This window comes from Erpetoichthys calabaricus, chromosome 10, assembly GCF_900747795.2.
Source record: "Erpetoichthys calabaricus chromosome 10, fErpCal1.3, whole genome shotgun sequence".
Taxonomy (NCBI): domain Eukaryota; kingdom Metazoa; phylum Chordata; class Cladistia; order Polypteriformes; family Polypteridae; genus Erpetoichthys; species Erpetoichthys calabaricus.
The window spans coordinates 163613638-163628219 of record NC_041403.2 but is presented as its reverse complement, the minus strand read 5'-3'; the positions used below and the strand labels follow the sequence as shown (position 1 = coordinate 163628219).

General features: G+C 40.9%; 1 protein-coding gene across 2 annotated transcripts in view; it reads right to left on the bottom strand.

Moving 5' to 3' along the window:
* Positions 1-11358: 11358 nt before the first annotated feature.
* The window catches only part of LOC114659741 (phospholipase A and acyltransferase 3-like), an 87838-nt gene continuing 84614 nt past the window's right edge, over positions 11359-14582 (bottom strand). Inside the window, exon 7 of one of the 2 annotated variants that reach the window (XR_007936042.1) lies at positions 11359-11565. The gene's annotated coding sequence lies outside the window, so the exon portion shown is untranslated. Of the gene's footprint in view, positions 11638-14582 lie in introns of both variants that reach the window. The other variant, XM_051932676.1, reaches the window with a different exon arrangement.

Genomic DNA, 14582 nt, shown 5'->3' with positions numbered 1-14582 from the left:
AGTTTGGTTGTCCTTCTCCACTTTAAGCCCTTCAGGGGGTCCACAAAACACAGCTGTTAGTGGATTAGGAGGGATTGTGACACCAATGCTGTCTGATAGGTATTTAAAGATTTTGCTTCAGAATGATGCTAATTTGCTAAAATCTGGCCAAGCAGAAGGTAGGTATGATAAAACGGCAAACGTTGGCACTGTATCTGATCGTGTTCAGCTCTGACGGGAGAGCGTCCACCGCGTGGGGAGAATGTGGCCGTGAAATCTCTGCCAATGAACAGCTACCCTGTAAAACATACGTAGCTCTGATCAAAGCTCTCTCAAAAACGTCAAACTTTACTCCTTAACAACTTCTCGATGTCTGCTAAACAAACGGGTATCACTAGTGTTTTGTCTTGTTTTGTATTATTAACTAGGGGACCCCGCCCCCTGCTCGCTTCGCTTGTCCACCCCTGGGTTTGGTTTACCAGATATACATCCATCCATCCATTTTCTAACCCGCTGAATCTGAACACAGGGCACAAGGCAGGAACCAATCCTGGGCAGGGTGCCAACACCCACACACCAAGCACACACTAGGGCCAATTTAGAATCGTCAATCCACCTAACCTACATGTCTTTGGACTGTGGGAGGAAACCCATGCAGACACGGGGAGAACATGCAAACTCCACGCAGGGAGGACCCGGGAAGTGAACCCGGGTCTCCTAACTGCGAGGCAGCAGCATTATCACTGCGCCACCCGGATATACAATTTAAAGAAATTGTTATTTTCATGGGAATTGTTACATATGCATTATTTTCACTTTTGCTTTAAAACTTTTGTTTTAAATAATATATACTTGTCCTTTATTTCCGGCCCCGGGCGTGTGTAGCCGCCGAAGTGTAAGGCAAGGTCAAGCACGGGTAAAATGCGTGCCGAAAAAAATCTCTCAGTCCAAAAGTTTGTTTTAAAATTATTTAGTGAAAGTTAAAAGCAAATAATCCACACAAGAATAAAAGAAAAAATAGTTACACATGTTGAATAAAAGGCAAAAAAAAGGAAAAATGTATCTTCTCTAAACTTAGCTTTTCTTGAGAAACTTTAGTTTTTTTCTGTACTTAAAAGTACTTTACTTCTTCTTCTTTACTTAAAGATCCTTAACTTCTTAAATACTTAAAGATTCGTAGCTTCTTCTTCTGTATGCTTTAAACATACGGCACAGCACATAAATTAAGTGCTGTTTTCTTACATATTTACTTCAAACACTCAAAAGGCCCGTAGGCCAGTTGGCACGGTTTAAAACCTTATGCCTTCCACACCTTACTCGTGGCAAGGCTGTCACTAACTGAAGAATAATGTTTACTCAAAGCTGTTAGAAATGGCAAGAATATACCAATACAATTCTACTTATGGGGGTTATAGGAACCTCCCATAGATTATGCATTGTCATCTAGTAAAATATTCATGAACTAGCCATGTGCTCCCAACTACGTTGTGCGTGTTAAAGTTGTCTGTGAAGGGCTCCCTGTTTAAACGCGGCTGCCAGTCGTGAATTGGGCCCTTCGTAGCACAGCATTATCTATACTAATAAAAGGCAAAGCCCTCACTGACTCACTGACTGACTGACTGACTGACTGATTCACTCATCACTAATTCTCCAACTTCCCGTGTAGGTAGAAGGCTGAAATTTGGCAGGCTCATTCCTTACAGCTTACTTACAAAAGTTAGGCAGGTTTCATTTCGAAATTCTACGCGTAATTGTCATAACTGGAACCTGTTTTTTGTCTATATAGTCTAATGGAGGAGGCGGAGTCACGTATCACGTCATCACATATTACGCCTCCTACGTAATCACGTTAAGTGAAAACAAGGAAGAGATTTACAGCATGAGTCAAATGCGGGAACGAAGGTAAATGACGTTAATTGTTGAATGTCTTTTAATACTGTGTAAGCATACATATTAACAGATGTGCAATTAAACGTGTGCATTTACGGGGTGATTTCTCAGGCTTAAAAGCTCGCCTTTTATTAAAAAGGTAAATGCTGTTTTCATTCTGAAGGGCACAAACCACGTTAAGATTTCATGCTGAAGAGTAAGCTCAGCACACAGCTTGGTCATATTACAGCCGGAAGGGTGAACTGACAATATGATATACAAAGAGATCCTTAAGAAATAATTATTGATTCATTTTCCCTCAGTTTAAAAAGGTTTACTTTTCTTCTTAATAAAAATTTTAAAGCGGTACTTCGCCGCTGCGAAGCGCGGGTATTTTGATATGTATCAAAATATATCGCGTCATCACGCCTCCCAAGTAAGCACGTGAACTGACCCGCTGCCGTTTGCAATGCCATATTCGCGAGATACAAGTTTAATGACAAGACACGAGGTATAAACGACAGTTTGGATCACTTTGTGACAGAGTTAAAATTACTGTGGCCAGAAACTTTTAACTGCCGGATCTCAGCTAACATTAAATAAACCCGTGGACATCGCAACGTCACACAAGACAGCGGCTCACGTGAACTGACTGAACGCAGCAGGAGTGATCACTTCAATGAATCAAACCTGTTCAAAAAACACATTACACAATTGATAAGGTACGAAAACAATAGATAGATAGATAGATAGATAGATAGATAGATAGATAGATAGATAGATAGATAGATAGATAGATAGATAGATAGATAGATAGATAGATAGATAGATAGATAGATAGATAGATAGATAGATAGATAGATAGATAGATAGATAGATACTTTATTAATCCCAATGGGAAATTCACAATATGAAACCGATTGTGGATTTCCGTACAGCCACTGAAACTTTGTGACGGCACGAGACTTCAGGTCACGTGTCTGCAAAAGAACCTCATTCAGGCAACTATTTTTACTGGCGGTGGCTCGGGGGAGAGAGTTTTTATTCCTCGCATCCCCGTTATACCCTCTGATCTCCAATTTCAATTCAAACACCTCCAATTTACACTAAGGCTCTGCTTAGCAATGACAATTAATAAGTCTCTTTTGTTGAGTGTCTTTTAATACTGTGTAAGCATAGATATTAACACGTGCAATTAAACATGTGCATTTACGGGGTGATTTCTCAGGCTTAAAAGCTCGCCTTTTATTAAAAAGGTGAATGCAAACTGTTTTCATTCTGAAGGGCACAAACCACGTTAGATTTCATGCTCAAGAGTAAGCTCAGCACACATCTTGGTCATATTAGAACTGGAAGGGCGAACTGACAACATGGTATACAAAGAGATCCTTAAGAAATAATTATTGATTCATTTTCCCTCAGTTTAAAAAGGTTTACTTTTCTTCTTAATAAAAATTTTAAAGCAGTACTTCGCCGCTGCCAAGCGCGGGTATTTTGATATACAGTATATCAAAATATATCGCGTCATCACGCCTCCCATGTAAGCACGTGAACTGACCCGCTGCCGTTTGCAATGCCATATTCGCGAGATACAAGTTTACTGAGAAGACGCCAGGTATAAACGACAGTTTGGATCACTTTGTGACAGAGTTAAAATTGCTGTAGCAAGAAACTTTTAACTGCCGGGTCTTAGCTAACATTAAATAAACCCCTGGACATCGCAACATCACACAAGAGATCGGCTCACGTGAAGTGATTCAACGCAGCAGGAGTGATTACTTCGATGAATCAAACCTGTTCAAAAAACACATTACACAATTGATAAGGTACGAAAACAATATGAAACCGATTGTGGATTTCCGTACAGCCACTGAAACTTTGTGACGGCACGAGACTTCAGGTCACGTGTCTGCAAAAGAACCTCATTGAGGCAACTATTTTTACTGGCGGTGGCTCAGGGGAGAGAGTTTTTATTCCTCGCATCCCCGTTATACCCTCTAATCTCCCATTTCAATTCAAACGCCTACAATTTCCACTAAGGCTCTGCTTAGCAATGACAATTAATAAGTCTCAGGGACAGACCCTACAAAAGGTTCACATTCATTTGATATATATATATATATATATATATATATATATATATATATATATATATATATATATATATATATATATATATATATATATATATGTCAATGTATGTATGTATATATGTATGTCTAGATATATGTGTATATATGTGTAGATATGTATATATATATATTTATATATATGTAGATATGTATATATATATGTGTATATATATGTAGATATGTAAATATATATATATATATATATATATATATATGTATGTGTATGTATGTATATGTATATATGTATATGTGTATATCTATGTGTATATATATATGTGTGATATGTGTGTATATATATATATATATATTTGTATATATATGTAGATGTGTATATGTATATATATATATATATATATATATATATATATATATATGTATATATGTGTATATGTACATATATGTTTATGTGTGTATGTGTATATTATATATATATATATATATATATGTGTGTGTGTGTGTGTATCTATGTATGTATGTGTGTATATATATGTATGTGTGTGTATCTGTATCTATGTATGTGTATATGTATATATGTATATGTATCTACAGTGTATGTATGTGTATATGTACATATGTGTGTATGTATGTGTGTATATATATATATATGTTGATATATATATATATATATATATGTGGATGTGTATATGTATATATATATATGTAGATATGTGTATATGTAGATATGTATATATGTATATATATGTTTATGTGTGTGTGTGTGTGTATAGCAACACTTATAACAATGACAACACAATTACATTGACAATCATGTTACATTATTTTTAAAATGTTTCCTTTTCTTTTTCATAACCTCTTTAACACACTACTTCTCCGCTGCGAAGCGCGAGTATTTTGCTAGTGATTTTTATAAGGGAAACAAAATTACAAAAGAAAACCCTTGGACATTGATTCGATAGGAACGGCCTACTCGGAATCACTGTCCGAATAGTAATTATGTGGTGGTGTAGGAGCATTTCTGCTTCTCTCCGTTCACAGTCCGTCTCGTTTTCACGACGCTGTCGTTTCCTCTCATGATCTCTTCTCAACCTTTCTCCAATCTCGCAGGTTGCTTTGTGGCAATCCAAAGAGTAAAGAAGAACCAATGCTTCTTTCTTGAACTCCAAACGCTGACTGATGGAAAATCACAGAAGTGTGTCCGACTTATATACTCTGACTGCCGACTCCAAGAAGTGGATGAACATTCGATTTGGATGAAGTGCTGTCAACGACAGTCGACAGAAACACAAAAAACCACAGTCTCGACAACGAAGCAGGTGTCGACGCCAGATCTAAACACAAAGAGTGGTATCGACAGTGTTTGTAAACAAAAGTAACAACCAAGGCAGTGTCAGGGGAACATGAATACGCGGACAAACAAAGATCAAGATCCAAATGAAGATTATATATAAAGATGTGACTCAGAGTTGCCATCTAGCGGTTAATCACAGCATGTAAACTTTTTGCGGACAAACAAAGATCAAGATCCAAATGAAGGTTATATACAAAGATCTTATAGAACTAGGAAAATGGCTCTTACACATGGTTAAATCTCTTTCTCGCAGGACGTATAATGCTGCTCGTGTTGTGAAGGGGAACTGCTGAACGCACGCTAAGGAGATGCAGTCAGATCATCTGCTTTCTTTCTGCTGCTGCTGCTGGTGAGCTGCGTGCTCTGTTTGTCGCGCTGCATGTCAATCATTTTAAAGGCTGTGCAGCAGCTGTCCTTTTGCCACCTCGTGTCTCCTGCCGCTCGCGTTGTCAAGGGGGGTTTGAACGCATGCTATGGAGTTCCAGTTGGATCATTTGCTGGCTTGTTGTTTCTGGTGAGCTGCGCGTCGATTGTTTAAAAGCCTCTACAGCAGCTGTCCTTTTGCCACTTCGCGTCTCTGCCGCTCACGTGTAGAATTTGGGGGTGGGGGTGGCTGAACGCACGCTAAGGAGAAGCAGTCGGATCATCTGCTGCTTTCCTGCTGTTGCTGCTGGTGAGTTGCGTGTTCTGCTTGTCGCTTGTCATTGTTTTAAGAGCTGGGAGCACACGAAGTGGGTCTGCCAAAAGCATTCCAACAACTGCTTGGTTAGATGTCCGTGAACTTGTTTTAAATGTTGTCTCACTGCCTGGTCTCACGTGACGTTAAAGTGTCTTTTGTGGGATGTCACATTGTCTTCTGAGAAGATCACATCTCGTATCTCTAGTCTACCTCCCAAGATTTTTTTTTATAATAGAGAGATATGTAGCCTTTTGTCAGAAGGCCTCAAATCTCCCAGACTTACCACTGTTTATAACGTATTGTACTTTATAACCTGCTGTGGACTGGCACCCTGCCCGGGGTTTGTTTCCTGCCTTGCACCATGTGTTGGCTGGGATTGGTTTCAGCAGACCCCCGTGACCCTGTAGTTAGGATATAACGGGTTGGACAATGGATGGATGGATGGATGTACTTTATAACTTCTTCCCACCTTCCCTTCTACATCTATGACCTCAGGCAATTAGGTGTAGTAAAAGATAAGCAGGAGTTAAGTTACAATTTAAACAATGTATTATTGGTAATATTCATAAATAATAACAATATGCAAAGTACATTTGAATACTGGCAACCATACAACCTGATAAATGGTGATGTGTAGTTTCAGGTGGCACACAGACTTATTAGTTACTTAAAAATGTCTCTAGTTAAGGCATCATTGGTGGTCAGCTTCCTTCAGAACAGGCCGCATGCCTGTCTCAATATGGCTGCTGAGCTGCGCTCTCCATTGTGTTGTCCATCTCAGTTTATGGTGTGAGATGGTCATTCATCAGTTTGGTAAGAGAGAGAAGGTGAGGTGAAGAAAGCAAATTTATAGGTTTTCTGTCCAACCCCTACAGCCAATAGGGCGTCATGGTATTTAATGGCTTCTGATAGAAGCTGATTCCAAACAGTCATATTTCAGACCATTGGGGGGATGGAACATCTTAACACCTGCCCACCAAAACCACATGTTAAGGTAAAGCTTGGCAGTTAGGCAGCCTGGCTTTGTGTGGGGGTTGAGAGAGAGACTTTATCAGAGAAACAATTACCAAACTGGTTTGAGGCACTTCCCCCAAACCCTGTTGTAAAATTCAGAGAGACCCATTCCTAAAAGTGGAGGTAAACATAAATGCTTCTCACTAATGTAACACTAATATTACATCGCTTTGCCTAATTACAAATAAAGACATACAAAATATTTATCAACTTGAATGAGACAAGGTGTGCTCCAACACGTGGTTCTCCACTCCTGAGGTCCTGCCTCCCCCTCCCCTCGGCCCACAGCGAGTCTCTTGGATTCATGCTTATTAATCGGTGCCACAAGTGAACTGTAATACTTAGCGTGACGAGAGAAGTCATAAGATCAACCAGAATGTTCAAGCAAATTATAGAAAAAAAAAAAAAAAACGATCTAAATCCGTTATGTAGTTCTCTCGTGAAAAGCAAACAGCCATTCAGACAGACAGACACACAATGGATTTTATATATATAGAGATAGACTTTTATTTTATACAGGTGCTGGTCATAAAATTAGAATATCCGCCAGGGCTGCCCTTTGTCACCGATTCTGTTCATAACTTTTATGGATAGAATTTCTAGGCGCAGCCAGGGCGTTGAGGTGGTCCGGTTTGGTGGGCTCAGGATTGGGTCACTGCTTTTTGCAGATGATGTTGTCCTGTTTGCTTCATCAGGCCGTGATCTTCAGCTCTCTCTGGATCGGTTCGCAGCTGAGTGTGAAGCGGCTGGGATGGGAATCAGCACCTCCAAATCCGAGACCATGGTCCTCAGCTGGAGAAGGGTGGAGTGCCCTCTCAGGGTTGGGAGCGAGATCCTGCCTCAAGTGGAGGAGTTCAAGTATCTCGGGGTCTTGTTCACGAGTGAGGGAAGAATGGAGCGTGAGATCGACAGGCGGATCGGTGCAGCGTCCGCAGTGATGCGGGCTCTGCATCGGTCTGTCGTGGTGAAAATGGAGCTGAGCCATAAGGCAAAGCTCTCAATTTACCGGTCAATCTATGTTCCTACCCTCACCTATGGTCATGAGCTATGGGTAGTGACCGAAAGAACGAGATCGCGAATACAAGCGGCTGAAATGAGTTTCCTCCGCAGGGTGTCTGGGCTCTCCCTTAAAGATAGGGTGAGAAGCTCAGTCATCCGGGAGGGGCTCAGAGTAGAGCCGCTGCTCCTCCACATCGAGAGGAGTCAGATGAGGTGGCTCAGGCATCTGATCAGGATGCCTCCTGGACGCCTCCCTGGGGAGGTGTTCCGGGCACGTCCAACCGGGAGGAGGCCCCGGGGAAGACCCAGGACACGCTGGAGGGACTATGTCTCCTGGCTGGCCTGGGAACGCCTCGGGATTCTCCCGGAAGAGCTAGAAGAAGTGGCCGGGGAGAGGGAAGTCTGGGCATCTCTGCTCAAGCTGCTGCCCCCGCGACCCGACCTCGGATAAGCGGAAGAGGATGGATGGATGGATGGATGACAAAGTTGATTTATTTCTGTAATTCCATTCAAAAAGTGAAACTTGTATATTAGATTCATTACACACAGACTGATGTATTTCAAATGTTTATTTCTTTTAATTTTGATGATTATAACTGACAACTAATGAAAGTCCCAAATTCAGGATCTCGGAAAATTAGAATATCAATTAAGACCGATGCAAAAAAAAGGATTTTTAGAAATGTTGGCCAACTGAAAGGTATGAACATGAAAAGTATGAGCATGTACAGCACTCAATATTTAGTTGGGGCTCCTTTGGCCTGGATTACTGCAGCAATGCGGCGTGGCATGGAGTCGATCAGTCTGTGGCACTGCTCAGGTGTTATGAGAGCCCATGTTGCTCTGATAGTGGCCTTCAGCTCTTCTGAATTGTTGGCTCTGGCGTATTGCATCTTCCTCTTCACAATACCCCATAGATTTTCTGTGGGGTTAAGGTCAGGCGAGTTTGCTGGCCAATCAAGAACAGGGATACCATGGTCCTTAAACCAGGTACTGGTAGCTTTGGCACTGTGTGCAGGTGCCAGGTCCTGTTGGAAAATTAAATCTGCATCTCCATAAAGTTCGTCAGCAGCAGGAAGCATGAAGTGCTCTAAAACTTCCTGGTAGATGGCTGTGTTGACCTTGGACCTCAGAAAACACAATGGACCAACACCAGCAGATGACATGGCACCCCAAACCATCACTAACTGTGGAAACTTTACACTGGACCTCACGCAATGTGGATTCTGTGCCTCTCCTTTCTTCCTCCAGACTCTGGGACCTTGATTTCCAAAGGAAATGCAAAATTTACTTTCATCAGAAAGCAGCAGGCCAGTCCTTTTTGTCTTTAGCCCAGGCGAGACGCTTCTGACGCTGTCTCTTGTTCACGAGTGGCTTGACACAAGGAATGCGACAGCTGAAACCCATGTCTTGCATACGTCTGTGTGTGGTGGTTCTTGAAGCACTGACTCCAGCTGCAGTCCACTCTTTGTGAATCTCCCCCACATTTTTGAATGGCTTTTGTTTCCCAATCCTCTCCAGGGTGCGCTTATCCCTATTGCTTGTCCACTTTTTTCTACCACGTCTTGTCCTCTATTAATGTGCTTGGACACAGAGCTCTGTGAACAGCCAGCCTCTTTAGCAATGACCTTTTGTGTCTCGCACTCCTTGTGCAAGGTGTCAATGGTCGTCTTTTGGACAACTGTCAAGTCAGCAGTCTTCCCCATGATTGTGTAGCCTACAGAACTCGACTGAGAGACCATTTAAAGGCTTTTGAGTTAATTAGCTGATTAGAGTGTGGCACCAGGTGTCTTCAATATTGAACCTTTTCACAATATTCTAATTTTCCAAGATACTGAATTTGGGACTTTCATTAGTTGTCAGTTATAATCATCAACATTAAAAGAAATAAACATTTGATTAAACATCAGTCTGTGTGTAATGAATGAATCTAATATACAAGTTTCACTTTTTGAATGGAATTACTGAAATAAATCAACTTTGTCATGATATTCTAATTTTATGACCAGCACCTGTATAAGTCGTTTGGGTGTAAACCAACGAACCAACTAGAGTAAATGTATGCATTGATTAACGCTTTATGTATATTCAGTAGTTTATAAAATGAACCTCTTTTCTTTGTTTTCCTCTGACCATTCTGACCAGGCTGCTTTTGAAGAACGCTCCCTCCAAGACATTTTCCATCCATCCATTTTCCAACCCGCTGAATCCGAACACAGGGTCACGGGGGTCTGCTGGAGCCAATCCCAGCCAACACAGGGCACAAGGCAGGAACCAATCCCGGGCAGGGTGCCAACCCACCGAAGTCCAAGGCATTTTGATGAGAGGTAATTAAAAGATACACTGAACAGTTTGTCACCTGCCTGATTACTGATTTGTCCTGTTAGAGGATGTTTCTTTCTTTAATAAGACGTTAAATTTCTACCACAAAGGTAGAACTAGGGTGTTGCACGGTTTTAGCCATTATGAATGTAGTGAGAAGTCAAGCAAAATGACTCCTTTTATTAGCTAACTAAAAATATTACAATATGCAAGCTTATGAGGCAAGTTACATCTTGCCTGAAGAAGGAGCCTGAATTGACTCGAAAGCTTGCATATTGTAATCTTTTTAGTTGGCTAATAAAAGGAGTCATTTTGCTTGACTTCTCACGACCACAAAGGTGGATATCCATTCACTTCAGTTTGCCATAGGTGGGCTTCCATCAACCACTAGACACAGAATTAAAGCAAGCAGGAGGCACTTGAACTCAACTGGGAGCGGCAAAGCAAAGTGCTTATAGAAATGAAAGATTTCAGTTTTTGATTTGTAATGAATGTACTCACTTTTCTGAAAAAGCGTTTTCAATTTCTCCGTCTGGGTTTTTTCAGTGGAGGTTGATGGGCAAAAATGGCCCACCGGAGTCTTAGACCCCAACGAAAGTGCGGAAAGTGAAGGGGGTCTGAATACTCTCTCAACCAAGTGCAGACAGGTTTGATTCTACACTTCAGGCAGCGCCACATTTTTGCATTGCAGAGGTCCATATTCTGTTACACCCACCTCTACCCCCTCCTATGACCCCCCACTAGTGTCCCAAATCACTAAGACTTTCTGTATTGCCAGAAAAGGTTCATGCAGTGAGCGTCCCATTTGACATTTTTCTTACTTCTCATTGCCATTTTAAAATTAATTTTCTTAAAAAATAAACCAAGCAAAAACATTACAACTATAGTCTCACCTCTGGTAGCTAAATAGTTTTGTTAAAAACAGAATTTGCTTTATTTTTTGATTGTTGCCTGTATAAGTCCAGCTATGAGGTGGTGCAGATCTTTAAGGTGGGCATTGAGTAAGTTCGTTTCCCCCTTTAATTCAGGGTCATATCCAGTTTAATTAACCCTGTAAACCGGGCTTCACACAAAAGCCAAATTACACACATGAAACACACACACACCTTTATCGTCTTTGCTTCAATGAAATGTATTAGCTGTAAAAACAAGCGAATTTTAGTCAAACAGCAGTGCACCCTACAACTTGGAAACTTTGAACAAAGCTGGCAACATCCTTTGAATCGTTCACGTGTTACGTTGGCTTCCACCTCATCATCCACCTTGTCTATGACTCCAAATTTTCACTCAGTCATAATTTCCAGAATTTCATAATTTAGAAAGTCGCTGGTCCACTGTGAAGAGAAAACAAAATGTATTAGTGGTGGGCACCGTGTTAAGACTTGTGCCAGGAATGGCTGCCATTGAGTTGTTTCATTTGCTAAATCAAGTGGCTTTACTGCCATAGCATCCATACACCATATTGCAGCAAACAGTGGCATGAAATAACATTCCCCAGGACCGTGGTGGACAAGTGCAGAGGTCAAGTAGAAGACAAGTAAAAAAACTACACCGTACTATGATTAGTACTGTAACTAATGTACTGCATGTAAATAAACCAGGAACAGATCTGAGTACAGGGGGGGGCAGCACAGAGTTCAGAGGCTGGACTGCCAAGGGGTCGAAGGTGGTGCAGAACCAGTGTGGATGCTACAGCACCTTCTGCCAGATGGAAGTGGGACAATGGGAGAGGTGGGAGTGGTCCTTCACACTGATGTAGTCTTTGACAACAGATTCATAAAAGCAGTATCAATGTTTGTGATGTGCCATCTGTTGGAATGACAAATGCAATGCACATGTCTCTGTTATAAGTCATTTGGTATGTGATTTCTTAAAACAGTGTCAATGTTTGTGATGTGCCATCTGTTGCAATGACACATGCAATGCACACGTCTCTGATATATTTAATTTGGAATGGGATTTCTAAAAGCAGTGTTAATGTTTGTGGTGCACCATCTATTGGAATGAGAAATGAAATGCACATGTCTCTGGTATATGTCATTTGGTATGGGATTTCTTAAAGCAGTGTCAATGTTTGTGATGCACCATCTGTTGGAATGAGAAATGAAATGCACATGTCTTTGGTATATGTCATTTGGTATGGGATTTCTTAAAGCAGTGTCAATGTTTGTGGTGCACCATCTGTTGGCATGGTTGTTGCAATGCGTTTTATTTCTACAAATGTTTGTGATGGACCATCTGATTGAATAACAAATGCAATGCTTATGTTTCTGTTATGTGCCATTTGGTATTGGATTCATAAAAGCTGTGTTAATGTTTGTGATGTACCATCTGTTGGAATGACAAAATACATTTTATTATAAGAGATGTTTCTGATACATTTAAGTAGTGAGAAAAGATCTATATATATGTAAAGAATTATGATTGTTACTATTATTATTATTATCATCTGTTGGAATGACCGAGACACAGCAACTAGATGGACACACAGATACACAGACACTTATCCTTTTATTAAGGTGGATTCCTGCTTATTTCATAAATTAGTAATTTAGAATGCATCCTTACTTACCTTTTGCCAAAGCCAAAACTTTGGGATTAAGCATTCATCAGATCTTCTAATTTCTTTGTTGCCACAGAAATGCGTTTCTTTTTTCCCCAAGACAGCAGAAAACGTTCTGACTGTGTTAACAAAAATATACATACATGATTCAGTATATTTTACAAAGTAAATGAAAAGAAATACAATGCCAATCCCTCTTACTTTAACAGTTGTTATGGTTGGCAGGTGGTGTTTTGGGTGTCATGGTGACTGAGTTTTTGCTTTTTTATTCCCCTAAACCCGAGCTGATTAAATTCAGTCCTGGAGACCACTCTGTCACTGTCAGTGCCTGTGTCTGTATGTGTGTCTGTGGAAAATGGAAACTGATCATTTCACATGTTAAACTTACAATTCCGTCTGAAAAATATGCATTGTGTAAGACCTCCTGGATGAGTAGATCCTGGCTAAGGTGCAAATATTTGGAGTCAGCGATTTCAGGGCTATCCGCCCTGAATGCCAAGACCTAGTGTCACACACAGGAAAAATTATACGTGTGGCTGCCCCATTTCTTTTTTGTGGCTCTTTCCTCATCTTTGACACAAGGTACAATGATAGATTCCAAACAACGGACCTTTAACCAACAAGTTATGTCATTTCTTGTTCCAGGCCAACTTACATTTCAAGCTAAGTGACTGACCTCTTCATATCAGGATCTGCCTGGACTTCATCTGATAACAAAGGTATAAATCAGAGTTGACCTGACATCTCTTCAGAGGCCCCTTGGCAGACTTTCAGGACAGAAGGCGTGAAATGGACTCAAGGAAGAACGAAAGGATTTATCACAAACATTTGTAGTAATAAAATGCATTGCATTTTTCATTCCAACAGATGGCGCATCACAAACATTAACACTGCTTTTACAAATCCAGACCCATCCCCAGGTGGACTCACAGATAACTCGACTTATGTCCAGCAGTTACTCCCTGTTGGACATATTGGGCATTAACGTTTGCAGCTTAAGCTAGAACAGTATGAAGAACAGAGTTTGTGTCTCCGGTACTTTCTGCATGGAGTTTGCATGGTCTCCCTGTGTCTGTGTGATTTTCCTCCCACTGTCCAAGTATATACAGCTTAGGTGAATTGTGTGTGTATGTGTGTTCTCCCTGTGATGTATGGGTAGCCTGGTCAAGGTTTGCGCCCCATGTTTGCTGGGATGGGCTCCAGCAACCCATGACCCTGGGCTGGACTGAGTGGGCTAGAAAATGACATGACAAGTTTGCAGTGCACCATCTATTGGAATGATTTTGTAATGCATGTAATAATAAAGTGTGCCAGTTTACACTTCATACAGTCACCAGCTCCATCAGGTGGCACATAATTGAATGTCAGGTGAAACATCAGCACAATGGTGCGGAAAGCTTGTCTCATAGTCACTAAATGTGACATGGCTAGTGATTTTCAATCATGCAATTTGATGTGATCCACTGCAGTCAGCAAGTCTGACATAACCTATGGACTTAAAGTCCTGTAATGTGACATCAGCTTTAGTAAGAAGCTCAGTTCAGCAGACTTTCAATGCTTACCTGGTCAGAGATTGCGGTGCCATAGCGAGCAAATGTGCTAAAATGCTCACAGTTCAGGAAGATGGGCGAGTACGGGTAGATCTTGTCAAGAAACCGATTGAGGCGTTCCAAAATTGTACTTTTTGCAAAAGGTTTGAAATTGAAGCCCAGTAAC